Below are 21870 nucleotides of genomic sequence, written 5' to 3' on the forward strand. Positions count from 1 at the left end.
TCAAGCAATGCAGCTCCTCTGTCACTTTTGGGTAAATTGATATGACTTTCATGTTTTTGTTGGGGGGCGAAATTGGGGGCTGGATTTTAATCGCTTAAGTTGCGAGATGCGGCGCAGAAATCCCTTCAAAGCGAGAGTCAACTGGTCTTCAAAATTACACGCAGTCGGAAGAATATTTCCACTTCGCCTTATTTGTATATTGAAAAGCATCTGTCACAACAGACAGAAGGAGATATTGGTTTTGTGGAATTTGAGGAGGTCGATCGAATGGGAAGAAGCTAGTTTCCCAAATGACACTGTGTAGTAAATCAGCATTGTGTTACACCCCTATTAAGTGGATACATATTCCTACATTGTGGTTAGTAAGGGGGTATCTATTATCTATTGTAACACATATCAAAGCAAAAGATGACACTTTTGGGAACTTCAAAGGTACATTTAATGCAGTGTGTTATCATGGTCTAAAAAGAAAAAGAGCTGAATATATGTGAAAACTATCGACAAATTAGCTTATTTAGTCTCTTGATGTGTTTTAATATTCAGCTAAATAGCCGAGTAACATTTAATAAACAGTGACAAATGGTTATAGTCCAGTCTGTTGTCATCTTCCCTCATTCAGCCAGTGAGGGTTTTCAGGGGCAGGCTTGGACACAGTAAGGTGGCATGTCACAAGTCTAATTGGATTGTCTCCCCAGATTGCGCAGCCCAATAGCGAAGTGTCGCCCGTGCGCCTTAGTAACTCATCCTGTGACAGTTTTGTCTAAAAGGACTCACATTGTTGGCCTCTTCCAGTCAGTGTTTCCACTGTGGTTGACTTGACTTTCCCTGTTACGCCCTCACCCTACGTGTCTTTATAAAGTTTGGTCAGTTATTATACCTCATGGCATTATTTGTTTACTTTTTTTCCAATTTCATTTTCTGTAAGCGCACGCCTTGAGAAAGGGCGTTAACTTGATAAAGGCGTGTGTTACATTGATTTCCCATCCTTCTACCAAGGCACATATTAAATCCAATTCATATATTTTTCATTTTAGCTTCTGGAAATTACAAGAAGTTAACGGTTGTACTCAAAATTTACCCTCTTCAATTCCTGCAAGACTCTCCACCTCCATCCCGAAATCCCAACGGTTCCTACTCATGATTTTCACACAATGTATTTTTAATATGCACTGGTCTCCATTAGGGATTATCAGCTTCAGATTTACAGACTGAATTTGCGCCTACAACAAGTAAGGAAAACCATTTCAAAGATTCTACTATGCGCAGAGATGGACTGCCCTCAGCACTCTTCTGCTTTTCTAAGCCTGTCAAGCACCATTTACATCTTCTGATAAATCTCTTTAAAAAATGCTGGTGCAACCAAAAAACAAGATAAGCCTTGAACTCGCAATGCAGTAAAATGATGACTTTACCATAGGCTCCGCCCTGGTTTTAAACTAGAGACTGCCAATTACAGTAGCTTCTGAAACACTTTATTATGGATTAAATCCTAAAAGACCTCAGAAAAAAGAAAATCAACCTTTAAATGTCTTTTTGAAATAGGTCCCAAACTCCAACTTTGGACATCTCCTCAGTGAAATTACATATTTTTAGCACGATGAATCCACATAAAGATCGTCAGCATCACATCAAATACGAGGCTTATGTTGTCCCTGATCCATTAAAAATACTGTAACATGGCCTTGCTGCTCTTTCTGTCTTTAGACATTGTAACATACCAGTTTACCTATTTGGTTTACAAAAACCACCCAGGAATTCTTATCTCTTAAAGTCCACGATAAAAATCTCATTATTGTGACGAGAACTTGATCTTGTGTCTGCATGGTTGTGATGTTAAATTGTCACTGGGCTATATTTTCTGGCCCACAGCTCAGTGTAAAATAATTGAAGTCTTCGGGCTTGTCGGACAACCCTGATGAACAGCTTTACTCTGGTACTGTTTTATTGTCAAAAGGTTCCGAGAGCAAACCAAAGCAAACAGAGGCAACATCGCGTCGTTGAAATATGAGTCTAAGGCCAGGGAAGCGCCCTTGTTACAGGAGCTCAGTGGTCTTCTTTTATAATCATCAGGCAGATGCGTGATCTAAAGAAAGGCTCCCAAAAACTGCAACAATTCTTCTTTGAGCAAAGTGCTACAAGGCTGCGTCAGGGCCTAAATAATAATCATTTAAAAAAAAAAGTTATCTGCAGTTGCAGCTATTCTCATTGGTTTAGTCACACAGGATCTTCCGAAGTTTTTGCGCTTGTTAATTTCCAGTGTCCAACATTGCACATTTGTCTTCCTTCTTCTTTGTACGCTCTCCCGAGGCGGACTGTCCATTATATGCACGGTGTCATTATGAAGACAAACCTCGCATAAGGTTTTGCAATGCTGTACAAGTCTGACATAGCATCTGTGTGATCATAGAAGCTTGGAGAACGAGATAATGTCTGTCCTCAAGACCTGCTCTCTGCTCCCTAACTGTACTCGAGCACATGTTGAGTTCAGTCATGAGGGAAGAAGGATTGTGAAGTGTTCCACTCCTCAAAGCCTTTAGCAAGGCGATGGTATAGAATGAAATGAAAGAAGGTGTTCACATTTAATCCTTGAATACATTTTATTTTTATCTGCATGCAGCCGAGCGATCTGTTTTTCTTCTAACCATCTGCTCCTCTCTTGACACTAACGTTTGATTCACTTCCAACTTCAGCTTCAGCTTGGAACAAAAAACTATCCTCCACTTTGACGACGGGGTCTGAAGATGGGTGATTGATGATTCTGGCTTTAATTAGTATAGCCTGTTTTAGTGATATCAGCAATTCTTTACAGGCTATGCTAATCTGTGCCAGAATCAGCAATGCAATTGTGACGGATACGTTTTTTTTCCACTATGCACCTGAAGGTCTTTGCTTGCACTTGTTTCATCTACCAGAGAGACTTTTAAATGAGGCCTATTATGGATAATTGACTTTTTAACAGCCTGTAGACAAGGTTCCCCAGTGCTTGCCCCACCCATCAATCAAATAATTGTTTTGTCATCTGCCTATTTTTGAAAATGTGTCTGCGAGCGAATCTTTCTGCTCTTCGTATGAAGTGCTGCATCCATGAGTGAAATTACTTTTCGTTTCTTTACGGGCACTCACTTTTATTTGGCCTCCGCTCCTACATGTAGTAGCCACTCTAGTCCAATGCTCAGGTGTCGCCCCTGGTTGTCATGGTAACGGAAGCTAGACGAGTAAAAAATAAAATAAAAAGAGGCAACCTTATGTCATGACACTAGCCACCAGAAAATCTAGTATTCTCTTCTCTCAATCCCTTCTCCAAAACAAATGGGGTGACCCTTAATGAATTTAAAGTGCATATATCATCCACTGTCCTTGTTTTACCTTTTGTAACAGGATAAATGGGGATGGTGGTGGTGGCAGCGGGGGCTTTTTGGCATGAAAAGACACGAGCACCACCGCCTCCAGCTGCCATCGTGATTTGCTGATGCGCTTCCATTAACCTATAGCCGCCTAACCTATAGACACTTAATTACCAGTGTGTCAATAGCTTGAAAAAGCCATTATCCCTGTTCAACCTTTGCGATGATAAATGTACCGAGCTTGTATTCCTTGTATCAAAGCACCTACGTATACTTGCTCACACAACTTTTTCCCAGTAATTGTGCACGTCAGATGTGCGTGAACTATCAGGTGATGGATGGCTAGCTTAAGGTCGATGTGCTAGTATGTGCAACTTTGGCATATTAGTAGGGCAACTAAATGTTGCTAATGAGGCAAAACTAATCACTGGACATGTTATCAAAATGCGTTCCCATAGCTATGCTTACGTTGTGAACTGTCGAACAGAAAATGCTAAATTAGCTAATGATAACAACTGAAACACGTTTTTGCTTGCACAAGATAACCCATTCACCACAAATCCTTTTTGGGAACTGTTACACATTAAACTATTCTCTTAAATGAGGCCATGAATGGGAGATTTCCTGCTTTTCTGAATCTGTGGTGTCATATTCGTTCATTCTCCCTGGTTCACCTTCCTCCATGTCACTGGAATTTATGGTTTTTTTTCTTCCTCCACAATCTAAATCAATCAATCAGTCAATCAAGCTCTCAAACTCTGTTGACTTTACCTCTCTGTTTACATCGTTTTTTACGTTCTGTCATCCGTCGAGGTTGAATAAAGTAACAAGCCTATATGGACAACGTACGAAGTAGAAAGAATAGAAGTGAAGAATGTTTACCTTTGACCCTTCATACACTTTGCCATGACATTCACAACTTTTGTTTCTTTGCTTCATGTCCTAAAGATCCTGTCGACCAAGTCTCAGAAAAGGACCCTAGGATCTTTTAGATTTATTTTATGTGACATCATCTGAAGTACATTTGCTACTAAAGCTTTGCCGTGTTATTTAGGAGAGAGACATCGCTTTGACTGTTGACATGGAATACGTCATTTATGTAAAAAAAACATTTACTCAAGTACTGATATCTGAAAAAACTACTTACTGTAAGTACAGTAACAAAGTATTTGTTCTTTGTTGCTTCCCACCACTGCTTTTGTGGCACTTTTACCAATTCACAGGATCATAAAAAGGTTTTAGGATACCCTTTGGTCGTCAATGACTTTTCACTTTTAGTTGTAATAGTCTTCTTCCCTTATGTTGCAAGAAGCATTGCATAGCAAGTAGAGGATTTTTTTTTTTTTGTGGCTTTTGCTGATTGACAATCAGTTGTTAACACTTGAAGGGATTTTGCATAAGTGAGAAGCAGTGGGACGCACCGTTAGCGAAGATGTGTCACTGATACAACTTTACGGATTTGGGGATGATATGCGATCAAAAGATATTTGGGATAGTAAGGGTAAAATTGATCAGTAGACGGCATATACTTTGCATCACTTTTTGTGCAAAATCCTTTGAATTCCCACGGGGGTGACACACTGCCAATTTTCTTGTTACGACAGAGGATTACATTTTCAGCATGTGTATTACAAAATGTACCTTAGCATTACGCTATGCAGATCCCTGGTCACTAATGAATGCCGCGGTATGTTAGGACGTGATGGCTGACAGGTGAGCTGCCTGTAAAGCAGCCCACTGAGGGACTGGCATTCTTGGTGGCCTTTGATTGGCAGGAGAGCAAATGGCAGCGGCGTCCGGAGGCCCGATACCAAATGCCGACACACGGACGTGAGGAAAAACGCGTGCGGACTTGCCAAACCGTCAGGCCTCCCGCTTATTCCGCGGCCCTCATCCCCACTTGGTCTGCCTCAGAGCAGTAATCTCCACCTGCGTCACTTTGAGGAGAAATATGCTCCAATTAACATAATCACCCATTTGTTGGTGGTTGTGGGGCGGGGGGCTTTGGAGGGGGGGGGGCTTGTGATAATTTACAATTAGCTATTATTTAGTACTGTATGCAGAGATGGTAACTTAATCCTTCGCACTCAGAGTGATTTATTCCGGAATTAAGGGTTAAGATGTACCTGGACCAATTTACACACATCTACTGTGTCTGTGTGACTTTCATCTTAATTACACTTCCTAAAACCAGTTTGTTTCTTTACAGTCTTGTTTCAAATGTTTTATTGTGCTTTTATATTTGTTTTACAATACAGTACAGTGCTGTTTTTCTTTTCTAAAAATGTAATCAAAAATCGTGATGATTTCTGCAAGGCTAGAACAGATTAATGGCATTTTAATTCACTTATATTTTTTGGACATAGGTGTACAAGTAAACTGAGTTACAAGTTGGACTCAGAACGCATTAAACTTGTGCAGTAAGTCAAGGTACCACTGTATATGTTAATGCAATGTCTGTTTTCCTTGGCCACCAGCAATCCACTTGCATGTTTATGATGTAGTCCAGCTTTTAAACCCCCCATATTTCTGTGTGACCCACGCAGCATTGCACTTTACAGAAAGCCAATGATTGAATTACTTAGCCCAGCAAACATTATCTTAAGTCCAATAAAGTCTCCTCTAAATGATCAATTCCCCCCAGAGTTGGCCTCTGCTTCGGGTTACCAGTCATTTCATCAGTGGAAATAATGTCGTGGATAATTCCGTTACGGCAATCGAGGAGGAAGTAATTGGTGACTTTTCCTTCCAAATGCTCACTTATCTTTAAATCTCCACTGAAAGGCGCAGGAGCTTTTGTTTTTCATTTCAAATTGATTATGCAAAAAATACAAAAAATAAAACATATTTATAATTCTGGAGGGCTCAGAGCAGGGGCCGACTGAGGAAATGTGTGTTAATTTCTCATAATGTCAGACAGTTCCTGCTGGAGGTCTTTTTTTTTTTTTTAAACCTTGAAGGCATACATAAAAAAATAAAATTAAAATATGAGCTTATTTATGACAATTTGGACTTCCAGTGACTGACCCAATTTAACCTGGTTGATGAAAATCTGCTTGTCGCCCGTCAGCAGAGGTGGGGAGAACTTAGTCGACTTCGGAGGTCAGCTCTCGGCGGAGCAGCCGAGCCCCTCCATTAAGCAAACTAATTCCACTCGTTACCTGCCTCCTCGCCGCTCCCGCTCTGCAAAAGTAGCTTTTTATGAGGGAGCAGCTGCACCAGCCCTCACCTATCTGTCACAGTGCCTCTCTGAGCAGAGATAAGGCTGGGTGAGCAGTAGCTCACTTGCATGACATGAACGCCTCCGTAAAACAGTGTAGAGGACAAGAAATAGGGTGTGTAAAAGTACTGTAATTCTTCTTAAAGCCTGTTAAGACACCTGGAAATTGTTTAAAACTTGCAAAAGAATTCACGATATGTCTTCGTTCAATGTCTTTGCAATCTATCTTTCCAAGTATGAGGCTTATTATTAATTAGTCGAGCATAGACCTCTTACTCAAAGTGACTTAATGAGGCTTCAGCTCTAATGTATTTTTTTTCTGGTTAATTTTAGCGGAACATTCAAGGCTGGCTGCACCTTGTCCATCAGCTGAGATAACTGTCTGTGTGATTAGTGCACTGCATTAAAGCTCCCAGCCATTTCCTCTGAGTTATTGCAAAGGCGAATATACCGCCCGCTTTTTACAATTAGAGACACTGCAATCCGGGAGGGGGAAAAAAAAAAACAATTTATGGAAGGTTTCTGCTTCCCTGGGGATGCTTGTCAAAGAGTCAGATGCACTTCAGTGCTCTCTGAAGATGTAAACAACCAGCAAATATGAACCTTAAGTGAACCTACATCACTGTTCAGGTGTTTCCCAGAAAAGGTAGTGGTCCAGCATGCTTTATTGAGTCAGAAATAACCTTACGTATGCACTTGCAAACAGACATGACAGCCAAATGGCACTGAAATTCTCCCGTCAGCATTATAGGTCGAGCAACTCCGATGATAGTCAACTTCCAATACTGTGGGAGGCAGGATTCTGCAGGATCAAGAGCGTTTGAGAAGCGGGTGGGCGGGGTCTATTTAGAGGACGTACCGATACATTTGGAGAGTGATTGTGATCAGCAAACAGTTCACTCTTCAAATCCTCACAGGGAGCGTAAACGATTTACCTTGACTCGACCGCTTGTGTATCGTATTTAGCGTCCTGACCTTGGTGAGGATCCATCCCGATGGTCAGCAAACATTTACTATCCCGAATGTTTACCCTTCCATTAAAATATCCTTGAAATTGAATGGGAAAACAATAAGGGAGTAAATATCGCAGATAATTAAACTAAAGTAATTATACTTCAAGTGCTGGTCATTAGGACTTGAAATGGACTCGAAGCATGTTAGTTAAGAGCTTCCTCAGGGCTCTTCAGGAATAAAATATTCAACAGACGCTTTCATCAAGAGCAAAGACAACAGATGCTCATGTTTAGCCTTGCTTTCAGTAGTTGCATGATGAAATATGTAGCGGAAAGACAGGTTCGAAGTATTTCCCCCACCTTTCGACAGTATACTTACTGCACACTATAGCAGTGTTCCCCAAGCTTTCTTGCACCGCGGACCGGTTTAGAGTAGGCATATATATATATATATCACACACAGCAAAAATAAATCAACACAACTGGCTTAAATACAACAACTCACCATAACGCAGAATCAGTGTGAGGCTTGGGCTCGTTCCTTATGTCCAGTCTGCTCCGTAATTCTGTCTTCATAACAGTCACAGCAGAAAAGTCCGCTTTACAAAGATAGGATGTTGGAAATGGGAGCAGGGTATTCAGTTGATCTTTTTTTTTCATTCAAAAAACTCCAATGGCTTATCTTTTAGTCCATGGTCCTTGGTCTCCATGTGTTGTTGGCTAGCTTGTCGCCACATTCAGTATTATGCAAAGCGGACTCTGTGCGCGAGAGATACTTGTTGAGATAAACCCGTATTTTAAGTAGGACTCCCGATATTTTCTATTAAAAGAAGCTTTCTTTTTCTTTGAGGTTGTACGACCTTATTTTTAGCGACGTATCACGTGACCGACGTGTTTCGTTTGCATATGTTTCATTTAAAAGAACAAATCTTTTCAGTGAATGCAATGAACTGAATCAGTTTATGAAATGATTGGTTCTTTGAGCTTGGCCCTTAGCGAGTCGGCTGGGAGCAGTCTTGACTTGTCAATTGAGACGCACGGCTGCTGCGGCGGAGAAGATCCGGTCAATTTTAAAAATAAAACACATTTGACACGCGCAAGCAATACAACAGAAATGATATAAATGAGTCTTTCTCTCTATGCGGCCCGATAACAAATGCCGGACCGGTGGTTGGGAACCACTGGTATATAGGACACAATGAGGTAATACACATGGGGTGTCACCATGCAAGTCAATCCTACTTACCATCAATGAAACAAGCCGTATGACTGACCGCCTCATGGATTTTCATCCCAATATGTTGTCAGGCCCGGATTATTGCCTGTATTGCTTGGGGGGGGGCCATTCTCCTCAATTTTCGCCCACAGCGTGTCTCGCCGAACCAGCAGGCCAATAGGAGGAGGCGAGGCGGTAGGAATCGCTTCTAATCCTCGATAAATTGAAGTGATTATATGGATGTACCTGGATCTCGCTGAGACAAAGAGCTTGGAAATGATGGGAATTCAGTGTCGGCGTCAACAGGGATCGCAAACCCCACCCCGAGTAGTGTAACGGCCTTGCTTCAACAACATAATGCAAAGGTCAGTGGCTGGCGAGGAAACTTGATGAATTTGTCCTGGTACCAGAGATGCAACGTTGAATGATAAATACTATTCACTATGTCCAGCTGGGACCCGTAACAATGTGTTCTGATGCGGATTTGTACACAGCTGTGTCTACGATGCAGACTAATATTCAGTGTATTCCCAAACATTTCTGAACCATCTGCGATTTTAATCAGGAGCCACAGCATGCGTGGAAACAAATGCCTTTGCGTTGTTAGCCGTGCGCCAATGTGACACTCGCTATTCATGACACGCCAAAATCTATACAGACGGCATGGAGCGCCAAACTTCTATCTATTAAATCTGATGAAATACACCGGAAGCTCTGCATTCAATGCCCCTAAAGTTGTTCGGTATGGAACGTTATGGTCAAACCGCCTCTGTGCATGACATCACGAGATTTAAGCTCAGCCACAATTTACTTGTAATAATTCATGCTTTTATATGTCAAGTATATGTATATATAAGCCCTGAGCATCTCTGGCAAGACCTGAAAATTCCTTTTTTTTTTTCTGTCAATATGGGGTGCTGGGTGTACATTAATATGAAAAAATGAACTTTAATGATTTTAGCAAATGGCTCCAATATAAAAAAAGTGAAAAATGTAAGGGGGTCTGAATAGTTTCCGTACCCACTGTATATATGTGTGTGTGTGTGTGTGTGGTCACAGCGGGTGTAACTGACCCCTGACCCGATAGACAGAAATAGCTCATCTTTTGTTTGTACCTTAACGCAACGCGGGTCACGTGTGCTGTGTAATTGGCGCATCCACGGGTCACGTGGGAGGAGGAGGATGACGAGGAGGACGACTTTAAAATATATAACAGGCGGAGAAGTCAGAGTTCCAAGTGGCTCCATCTGGTAATTTAAGGTTTACAGCAATAAATGTCTCACATTTCATTTGGGCCAAGGAGTGCAGGTTTTTAAATGCTCCACTTGATTCTGTTGTCTCACCTCCCACATTCAGAACAGTATTTCACCGTTTGCATGAAATGTTATCTCAACCTTTTCTGCACTACATCTCTGCACCTCACACTGTTTTTAATGAATTGGCAGAGAAATGATAAATATGAAACACTTTTGTCAGGAATGCAAAGCTTAAAAGAAGAGTCATTATAGAGAGAACCACATTTATAAGAGACTAAGGTGTTAAATACACAGTGAACCACTGCGTATTCGCCATTTGGTATTTGCAAATTTGCCTATTCACTGGTTTTCAGGGGAACCTATGCTCTATTATTTGCTGGAAAAAAAATCACCTTTTTGCTGTTTTTGTTCAGGCCAAAGCCATATCTAATGAAATACTGCTTTGGTGCCATCTGGTGGCATTGTGGCACCAAACAATGGTGTTGAACTGAGGGGCATTTAGTCAAGCCATATACTTGTCTAATGGAAAAAAGCGCATGGACGCCATCTTTTGTCATCTATAGGCAATTCCAAACCTTTTTAAAGTTAAACAAAAATAATGTGGCCCCGACGCCAGCTAAAACGATCAAAAAGAAATTGAGTTGCCTTTTCTATCATAACAGGACACGCCTAAAAGCATCAAGACCCCATGCTATGTGAAATTCAACAGGGAGTCGGACATTTTGCTTTGAAGCCACCATTTTGGATGAACTATTACTGGAGAACTGGCCCAAATGAGCCTCAATCGGAAGCAGGTATCCTAGGCAGTTGGGCGATGTTAGAGTGTGAAGCTTTTAATGTGGGCAGAGCGTGGTGTCAAAGTTTCATGATCATGGATTCACCATGAAAAAGGGGCTGCGAGGGATGCTCATTGCAGCTCGCAGTTTTCATTCGTACTGTTTTAATTGCCTTTTGCCTCCTCTGGTATTTCCGTCACTACAAAAGCCACTTTGCGCATCACATGACAAGCGTGATTTAGACAGACGCTTCCTGTCTACGTGCCACACTTGTCTTATTAATTCTGCACTCTTGCTTATATCCTCCGAAAGGCTGTCCACTTTAATCAGCCAAATTCAAAGTAAGCTCATTATTACCGCGAGGGGTGATTGGTAACGCCTTGGTAATGTCAAACAAATGTGGAATCATGCATTTTGATGCCAATCTATGATCATTCAGGAGGATACCTGAGCCACTTAATGAGCCCACGAAAGATGAAGTCTCATTCCCCTGTCGTGCAATTAGCTTGGCAAATGACAAGCTTTTTGAATAGCTGATTCTTTCCCAGCATGACTATAATAAGTGTAAATGTGTGCGGTGTCTTCGTTCTATTTCCTTTCCTTGTGACTCTGAATGACAGCGCTCACAATGAATGTCAGGGTCGTAATACAAAGTAAGTAAAAAGTGCACAGCTCGGTAAAGGGAGGCCTGCAGTCGTATTATTCCCCTTCTATCTCCACCATTGTGTTTCTCAGGGAACAAAGGAACATCCTTTCAAGGAAGGCGGGTACTTTTCATAACGGCAGCTTTGTTAGGTCCAACCAAAAGACCTATTATTCCCATATCGCCACGAGCATGCTGAAATAATAATTTCGAGCTGGAATTTGAGTAACATCCCATAGAGAGGAACAGTGCTGCTGCATGCGATTGTGGAGATCTGAACCTTTGGTGGAACTGCCTTTTAATTAACCGTGGAGACTCGATGATGGACACACAGCGCAGTCACACACCATTTAGCCCAGAGTGGGACAACGCAGCATCAGGCACCACATAATCGCCTCACTCCATTAGAGGATGTCACTGCTGTTTTTTTGTTTGTTTTTTTTTTAAAAATGTGCTTCTATTTTGCTTCCTTCTTACCTTGACCTGCTCTCGCCTCACATAATCGTCCGACGGCTCCCGGCACTCGTGTTGGCCTTGGCGACCCGACCCCTACTGTCATATTTTTGTCTTCATCAGCCTGTTTGCACCTTTTTATTCCTACCTTTTGTTTAATGTTCCAAAACAATAGTCACACACAGGCCTCACCACTAGGTACACTTGAGGAATCTCATGAGATCCAATAAAATGGTACACAATCTGATCTGAGACTCTGGTGGAAATACGTTACACTTCTCACAAAACGTTAATACCGAGTGACGTGGCCAAACACTATAGTGCATTAGTTATAGTGCTTCTTTAGGTTCATCTGGAAATTTCACTTAAAAGCCTGGTCTTTCCCATCGATTAAGCATAATTGCAGTTTGAATTCAAAAGTGTTCCTGGTATATTTTCGAATAGTATGATTTGAGGGGCATTCAACTTCCATTCAAGGTTCCTATTTCAGTTCACTACAATACAATTCACTTAACAATAGATATCTTGTTAATGAATTAAAAAAAAAATCTTTGGCTGAAGGTGCTGATCCCAGCATTTTATATCATTTTGCTTAACGTATCAGTGAATAATGCATGAATGTAATGCCCCTTTTCCATTGTACCGGTTCTTTCCCCCAACCATCCGTGCGGTCGCTTCTCCATTACACTTTTGTCTGCCACTGGTTTTGCCGCAAATCGAAGTTGGAATCGCCGTCTTAACAGGGAAAACACATTTGCGCCGTATCAAGCCATATAAACAGTATTTAAAGCATCAAATATTGTGTTTTACATCAATACTTAACTATATTCATCATGTATAATGTACATTATGTATGACGGAATGTTTGCTACAGATCTTCTGAATAGAATCTCAATAGGCTTTTGCTGTGGTGCTGTGGCTGGTGAACGTCGTCTTAGCTATCTGAAATGTGTCTGTCTAAAAGGGAATGGTGATTTATTAGTTAGTCTACGGAAATGACTGTCGATCTCACCGTGTGGTTTACAACACAGAAACGAAATCTCCACAATTTCCCAAAACAATGTTCTTATTGTAATTGAATTGAGCCTGTATGAAAGACGATAACACTGGATGTGTTCGAACTTTGTCTCTGTGAGCCTTTTCTGCTCAACTCTCTGCAGTTAGCAAAACCCTTATTATGCATTGCATCCAAATTGCATCATCTCGACACCATCATCAAATTAGTTTTGGGAGAACAGTATCTGGTGATTGCACTCCAAACTTTTCTCTCCACATTGTAGTGTTAACTTTAAATTGCAAATAAGTATTTAAAAAGTTTGGTTGTCCTTCAATGTGTAATAACCGTGATTGGAAAAAAAAAGAAGTGTTTTTTACCTGTCAGATGCCAGACGAAATATTATTTGTGTCCCTGACAGCTGAAGTGCACAGGGAACATCATAAAACTGAATGCTGTTTATTGAGCAGTGAAAAAAGTCTGTGAACGTTAATGACATACACAGATTAAAAAAAAATTGGGGGGGGGGGGGCTGAAAATGTATGACTGCGCTGCTGTAAAAGTTTTTAGCCTGCAGTGTGTGAACGGTAACACTGTACGTTTTTCTTTGCAATAAAAGGTGGTTAATAGGAGAACACAGTTCATATTTGAACAGGTAACTAAGCAAAGCTGAAGTGGAGCGCGTGGTGCAGAAGGACTGTCGACTCATTTGCTAATATCCTGTGGCAATGAACTGTAAATGATTTTAAATGAAGTGTGAACAGCTATTAACCTGACAGGCCTGATGGTTCGCTTCACACGGGAGCATCATTCACAAATCAAACTGGGAGAGAGGAAAGAAACTGTTGAGAAAACGGCAAGGCTTTATAAAATGGAATCAAATTCAAATGAAAAAAACTAGTTAATAATTGACAGTAGCTTTAGACTACAATCAGTCAATAATTATTATCATAAGCTGAACACCAGACACCTAATCGCAGGGTCGGTCTGCATGGGGTTCCGTCTTATGTCCTCGTATCTCATTTAGCCTTCTGATCGGGTCACGGGATGTTAATTAATATCCCTCTACCTGATTCTATCTCTGCCAGACATCTTTTAGTGGGGATATTATTTCGACCTGTGAGGTCCCATTGTTTTTATGTAGAAGTGGCAGGATGGGCATTTAAAATATTTTTATGATTGCAATACAGCTTAAAAACTATGGTTGCCGTGAAAGTGACAATACTCTCCATGTATGTGACACTGAAGCTGTTATTTTAAGATACAGGCCGCATGTATTATTGCACTGAGGCTGAACGGTGTAAATGCGAGAAGCTGCACAGAAAGTGGATTATGAGCTGGCTTGAATTGTCTTGTTTAAAAGAGAGAGAAGTGAGAAACTTAGAACAAAAAAAATACAAGAATATGACTGTTTCACACCAGGCTTCACCAAGACAGCCTGTCTGTAACCCAACACAACCTGCTCACATGCCATCAAAAGAAATTCTAGCTAAAACCACCCTCTTTGGCAGTGTGCCGGTACCAAGTGGTTAGCAGGTCATCCTCAGAGGTTCTGGGTTCAAATCTCATCATGCTTGTGAGGGTTTAGAGTCATCAAAGACTTTAAATGTCCATATGAACATGCCTATGCAACGAACTGCACGGTGCATCCAGAAGAAATAAGCATTCACATTCAATTCAGACCTATGGACAAGTTGGAGTCTTCCATTAACCTTACATGCATATTTTGGGAATGTGGGAGGAAGCCGGAGTACCTGCAGAGAAAACCCAAGCAAGTACAGGGAGAACATGCTAATTCCACTCAGGGAGGTCAAACCCAGAACCTCTATACTGTGAGACAGATATGCTAACCACTAATCAAATGTGCTGCCCGAGAAGTTAAAAATGCAGCTTGTGCAAGAAAGAAACAATTTCATGATGAAACTGACGAGGTTTACAGTGTAATCACTGTGACAGGAAATGATGACGGCAAAAGTAGGAGTTTGATCTCGGACTTGCTAGTTTAGCAAACCTAAAGCCAACAAGGGAAAGAATGTGTCCAGTGTGGATGAAATGAGGATCTGCAGCTCTCGGAGACATTTGCTTTATAGATATTACACGAATTTGGAGCTCAGCAACATGAGCAAGTAAATCTGATTTTCCAAATAGCGCCATTATGCCCGCAGCCGGTGTTTTATGGCTCTGACAACCACCTGGGTGGCTAATCTACTCTGTGAACAGGCTCAAATAGTGATGTTGACCAAGTCTACTGAGCCTCAGGCTTAATGTCAATGCTTCTGGACTCTTTTTAATGAAGAAAGAGAGACTGCAACTACAGATCTGCTGATAGAAGGCCACAACAATAGAGTCAAATGTACACCAAAACAACAACATTAACAAAGAAAAGACTACACTCACTGACCACAATATTAGGTACACCTTCACACTCCAATGAGATCCAATCTCTTGGCACCGTCAATCAAAACTGAGCTTGTCTTTGTATTGTAAACGCAAATTATTGGCTCTCATTTGATAAGTCTTCAATGTACAAGTTTTCAGGGCTCCCAAAAATGGTGATTCAGCAGAATAACCCACACATCCATTCCAAAACCACCCAAATAAGTTTTAGTCTTTAAGTTTAATGACCAGAATCAATGTTTAACTTTTTGGTAACATTGGACATTTAATATTTCTAGCTCAATTCCAATATATTGTTCACTCATCGCTCTAAACACCACCAACACAATGCTTGAGTTTCTTTCTGTTAAGCACCACTAATAATAACAATTAAAAAACATTCCCCAAACAGCATAAGCAGAGCGGTATCATAAATGTCTTATGAATGGAAAGAAATGTTGTTTTTGAAGATTTCAAAAGATGCTGCTGGCCTTGAGTCACCTTTAATGGGGTGAAAACCGATCCAATAGACCAAATGTGCAATGGGTCATCAAATGAGAGGTTGACGAATCTGCGGCTAAATCATTCAGTCAGCTCAATTTTTCTCCTGCAGTCATGTCAGTGTGGATGGTTAACTCACGAATGATTCTTTTTCACGTCGAAAAACTATCTCGCTATAAAGAGCATGTGATGAACATCAGTTGTTTGAGTTGGCTGCTGTTTACAGAGGTGACTTCCCAATGCACGAGGACGTAGAATGACATCACATAGCAAACAAATGGCATTGCGTGCTCGCCCTCTTCTATTAATCGGTCACATCCCGGATGTGGATTTTCATTTACTTTACTTTTATTGCTCTCAGCTGTATAAACCATAAATCTGATTGTCATTGTAAAAGGCAGTGAAAGAAGTGTATCACTCCATGCGGGTCCCTTTAAGTTCTGATCATTGAGTAAGTTAATGGAGCACAGAGTTAGTTCTGCTGTTACTGCTCATGGGCACAAAGTGGAGGTCTTGGGTTTATTTTTGGCAGACATTGAGATTTATAGGTAAGCTATATTGTGGTTCAGGAATGAATATAATCTAATAAGTGGCACAATACTAGATGGATTTATTTGTATTTGTATTTGGAAATATAATAATTAAAGCCTTAAACAGTAGAGGTCCCCGGCACCCACTTTTCTATGGAGAATCCTCAAACTGATCATCTAACTTTGACACCATGCTCCGCTCACTTCGTATAGACAAGAAAGCTTCACCCATCTGTCAATTATACCTGATTCCAATTGCTGATCTTCAAGCATATGGTCATGTTGATGGCCCCCCAAAAAAATTCATGGGAAGAATAATAATAAACACAATAAATGCAATTCAAAGAAGGCCTTCGCACCGCCCGCTGCCCGGGCACAAATAATCACATACTGTGGATAACCTTCTGTGCATATGAGTTATATATTGATTGGCATATGACAGAGAAGACAACTAGCACAATAGTGTTGATATATTTAATGATGTGACAGTCATTCAGCATTGGTCCTTTACACCGGAGTGTATAAATACCCGAGAGACTTGGGGAGACGCTGTGATACATTAGCACAATGTCTGTTCATGGATGACAAACCGGTATGACTTTAATAATAGAATCATATCGGTCAAATGCTGGCCACTTGGGGAGGGTTTCTCGTCCATCTTTAGCCATCTAAGTTTTTTTCTCCCTACCTTCTTGCTGCCTTTATCTAGACCTTGAAGTCAGTTAAAGGTTCCATATTTTGGCTATTTAGACCTCCACAGTGACTCTCTAACATGGACGTAGTATAAAAGTGTCAATTTAATAAAAAAATAAATAAAAAAAACCCCACCTTGGTTTTGTCATACGAGTGTCCAAAAAAGGCCCCTCTGACAGCTACTTCTGTTTGACCCAGTTTTGTATCCGCTTGGTCCATATTTGGCTCAGACCGCCCTGTTTCCTCTGATTGGTTGCCTCCCTGTTGAAGACCCACTTGTGAGAACACACGTGTTTATGTTGACTGCGCTGGCTCCGGAGCGCAAAGGGAAGGCGGAGATCTTTGCTAGTGACGTAGATAAGCTAGAGAAATTCTAATGACCTGGTTTCAGGCTTCTCGGCAGAAATATGTCCTGAACTCAGGAATGCATGGATGATTTTAATTCATATTTCACATATTTACTGAGGCACCATAGAGACAAAATTCAAGTTGGTTTGGCAAAATATGTCCCCTTTAAGTAATAAGAGATGAAGCCATAAAATCTGCAAGTAGACCCCGACTGAGATTACTTTTTATTTTGAATTTCTCGACACGAAAATATGCTCTCGGTCCTCTGGAATGAGCGAACTCCTTACTCTGTGTTTATCTCTACGCGCTGACCTCAGCTTTGGACTAATTTAACCGCTCTCAGCGCTGTTTAAATAAGCTCCAAGTTTCTTCGTTTGCAGTTGACGTTCGAAAAGCGAGACAAGCGGGAGACCCTCAAGAGGGAGAAAACTTGAATGGTGGTTCCTGTCATTATAGTGAATACAATTAGATGTGATGTACAACTTTGTGCTGAAGCGTAGTCCTTCTTGTTGAACTTCGTTAAGGGGAACACCTGTGTGTCCACGCTTAACATCTTATAATAATTTAGTGGGAAATCATACTAATGATGTGACAAAATGAACTGCAATATTGTGACATACGAATAAAAACATTATTTTTCTTTTTTTTCCCAAAAATGTTAGCATTGTTGCAACTCAATAAAGGGTAGATAATTACATTTTCTGTACTGCTTCAGCAGAAAGTAATGTGTTTCCACAATCATTTTCAAGGAAATTAAACCCCAAAAATGCAACACGATTTTTATTGGAAATTGACTTTTCTAACAACTCCACAAACACGGCAGCAGACATGGAACAAATATTATAATTATAATAAAAAAACTGTATTATCTTGGAACTGGACGAAAGCAACACCACTCAGAAAAAAAATCCAGAAATTTGACGTACCTGATTACTGAGAATCATTTAAGAGAGCACTATTGATGTGATGTACTGCTTTCTACGGAAAATAATGACTTCTCACAGTAATTTGGTTGGAAACCATAAAAATATTTATCAAATACCAGTATGGTAGAATAGTTAGGAAAAAACATCACATACCAAAACAGGCCTCCAAAGCGGGGTGCACATATCAGTAATCGGGAAGGTTTGAACATTTCCCCCGGAGAATTTTAGCCTGATATCTGATTGTGTCTCTAAAGTTTAATACTGAGCGATTATATGGTGACGTGGGTGTGTTAATCCCCGAATCGGAGTTGACAATCGTGAACGTTAAACCAGTTCAATAGTTACAATCACATATCCTTATACGCGTATTCAACACAGTAAGTGTAGGCTAATTGAAGACTCGATATGGTTGTTTGTCTATATGTGCCCTGCGATCGACTGGTGAACAGTTCAGGGTGTACTCAGGGTGATAAGCCTCAGCTCAACATTAACCCTAATGAGGAGTGGTATAAATAACAAAGCAAAGGTTCCTTGGTAAACTTCCTGACCAAAATTGAAGCTCAGAAACAATTTTCAAAGCCTGGAGTTGATCACACCAGAGGCTGAGCTCTTTCTGCATCATGAGATTTATTAGAAGGTGCGATTTGGTTCTATGAGAGTGATTTCTATGGCAAGGCCACCCACGTGATCTTCTTGGATGTTGTACCTTCCGACTCATATTAGCCACATACATACATTATCAGCGAGCGTTCTCATCACTCTCCATCCTACTAATGTCCCTGTCAGTGCGGCGGATGCCGACTATTACACGCCACAGATCATTAGTCAGGGGCCCACGTGAATACTGGCACTTTTATGACGCCGCGTATTAGCCCCGTCGGTGATTTAGCTCGGTGGTCTTTGCATCCTTACGCTCATTTGGAGGCGAGTGCCTCTCGTGCCTTCAGGCATGATTGGACGGATCGCCATGATGCTATTTTCCCAATTTGTTTCATGGGTCTTCATCGTGTGTTCTCTTCATCGCCCCCTGCTGGCCCGGATGGTGTTTTTCCTCTTTCTTCACAGGGCTCCAGATCAATTACTTTCTCATTCAAGCCTCATTGGACAGCCGGCACATCATATATAAATTTTAATTATAGGCTATGAACTTTGTGAGGCCACCGGAGCACTGCCAACCGCTGAATATGGGATTGAACGTGGCCGTTCTCAGTAATTGTATTGCATATTTATGCATGCATATCTCCTGAGTCTCTTAATACTTGAGTGTTTAAATATACAATAATATAAACATGGCCAGGAATTATATTGGACAATACTTTCACACATCCTTATAATCCTGTTTATGGAAATAATGTTTTAACAGGAATTGGAAATATAAAAAGGCTCATGCTTGTTTATAGTGTTTTATACTTTTTTATCCTCTTGGCCCAAAACATGTCATGAAGAAAGATTTTACAATCAAGCATTGTTTTGTTTTTGTTTTTATTTACTGCCTTTACCAGCCTGTCTCAATTGAACAGTTTAAGTGTGGAACATTTTGTGGTTTCAGTACCAGCCAGTTTCGCAGAAGGTCAGAGCGGCTGCAGCTACTAATGGCACAGAGCTAAAGCAGGAATAAAGCAACAGTCCAAAATAGTGCACTGAAGATGCTGCGTTGGCAAGGACGTCAAGCATTGATCACATTAAGTGAGAAGCAATCAATCCAGCCGACTCTCCTGGTGCTTTATTCCATATTATTGTACAGCCACAGATGAATACAGTATACTATATCGTATAATATATGCAATTTTTGTATTAAGAAAATTACTGATTACAGATATCTTTTTTTCCATTTTAACTATTAGTAATTTGGCATGCCTGCAGTCTATCTATCTATCTATCTATCTATCTATCTATCTATCTATCTATCTATCTATCTATCTATCTATCTATCTATCTATCTATCTATCTGTCTATCTGTCTGTCTGTCTGTCTGTCTGTCTGTCTGTCTGTCTGTCTGTCTGTCTGTCCGTCCGTCCCATCCATCCATCCATCCATCCATCCATCCATCCAACTAATATATCTGACCCTTCATCTATCTGTCCATTCATACAAATATAATAGACAACTCCATCAACTATTTAATTTAATGTGGCTTAGCCAGCACTCTGGGTGTTGTGCGCGGCCTTCCCTTTTTCTGAAAGCACCGTACTGATCCTCGTGTGCTTTAATGATGTATCTTTTTCTTTTTGGAGCTCCCTTAGCCTGCGGTGGCGGCAAAGGCGGCGTGGTGTTCATGTGGTGCTAGTTATCTCAGAATGAGCTTGGAGATGAGATGAGACCACCATTGTGTCTCCCCCGTAGAATTGGGGAATCGAATTTGAAAGCTATTTTCGGCGTCCGTGTCAGGTACAGACACATCACCTGGGTTTGACTTTATTGGATGAAATAGGATAGAACCCCTTCCAATGCAATACTGTATATGCGTCGGGGTGTTCTGAGAGGGTTGCCGTGTGCATGACACAGAGCAAACGGAGGGAATAGAAGCCGTTTGAGTGAATGAAGGTCATGTGAATGTGTTTAACATCTTCCCACTAAAATTTATTCGGGAATCATACAAAAAAAAATGTAACAAACATAACCATTGTATTATTAAAGAAGTACAATATTTTCCACCAACAAGTGTGTCATACTAATCCAATATTAGTTGCATTTGATTTTGAAATGTATCTGATTTGTATTCGACTTATCAAAGGAAACAAAAAATACAAAACAAAAAACACTTTCCAGGTGTCTAAATAACATTTCAAAATACCCCAAGGACCAAGAATTACTGCATGCTTTACATACCCTATTTCTTGTCTTGCTGAAATTGTTACCATGACGACCAGGGTGGAACTTGGGGATTGAACAGACAAGCAGGGAGAGACAGCCAGTATTTTCACTCATGGAGGTAGCGCTTCACACACTACACTGTGTGTATGTGGTGCATGGAGATTTACTTGGTTGTTTCATTTCACACTTGATGGGTGGGCAGAAACCAGAAAACAAATGATTTGGATACAAGCAATTCATTAGTCAATTTTCTATAATTATCCCATTGTCGTAAAAAAAATACATAAAATTACTCATGTCCTGCCATCAACTTTCCTTAAACAGAGTGGACTTTATGTTACGGTAACTTCAAATAGTTTATAGATTTTATTGTTCATATTCTTTTTCGAGACATTAGTCAATTTAAAATAATTTGGAAGTACCGGGTGAGTGAAACTTTTCCATTTAGTTGTCAGAACATGTATTCTTTATTTTATAGTTATAATGTGATTTTTTAAAAATTATTATTTATTTTATTTTTTATGAATTATTATTTTTTTTTTTACTCTTACTAATTTTGCTACATTATGTTAATACGGTACTAGACTACTTTACCCGAACAAAGTATGCACTAAAAAGTCATGCCATTAAAAAGTAGGGGGATATACAAGTATTATCAAAGTATATTGAATCTACTGTACAGTATATTCCCCCAAGATGAGCATATTATTTTCATAACATTCAGTAATGACGTTTTTGCACTTTTATAACAGTAATTTCAGTATCCCTCTCATCTCATAGCATTACGCTGCCTAACCTGTTGCACATGATTTTACTAAGTAGTCCTT

The 21870-nt window shown here is 40.4% G+C and overlaps 1 protein-coding gene across 4 annotated transcripts in view; it reads left to right on the top strand.

The window, feature by feature from the left end:
- chrm3a (cholinergic receptor, muscarinic 3a) overlaps positions 1-21870 on the top strand; it is an 81397-nt gene that overhangs the window by 39349 nt on the left and 20178 nt on the right. The window lies entirely within an intron of this gene.

The sequence above is a fragment of the Phyllopteryx taeniolatus genome, chromosome 11 (assembly GCF_024500385.1).
Source record: "Phyllopteryx taeniolatus isolate TA_2022b chromosome 11, UOR_Ptae_1.2, whole genome shotgun sequence".
NCBI lineage: Eukaryota > Metazoa > Chordata > Actinopteri > Syngnathiformes > Syngnathidae > Phyllopteryx > Phyllopteryx taeniolatus.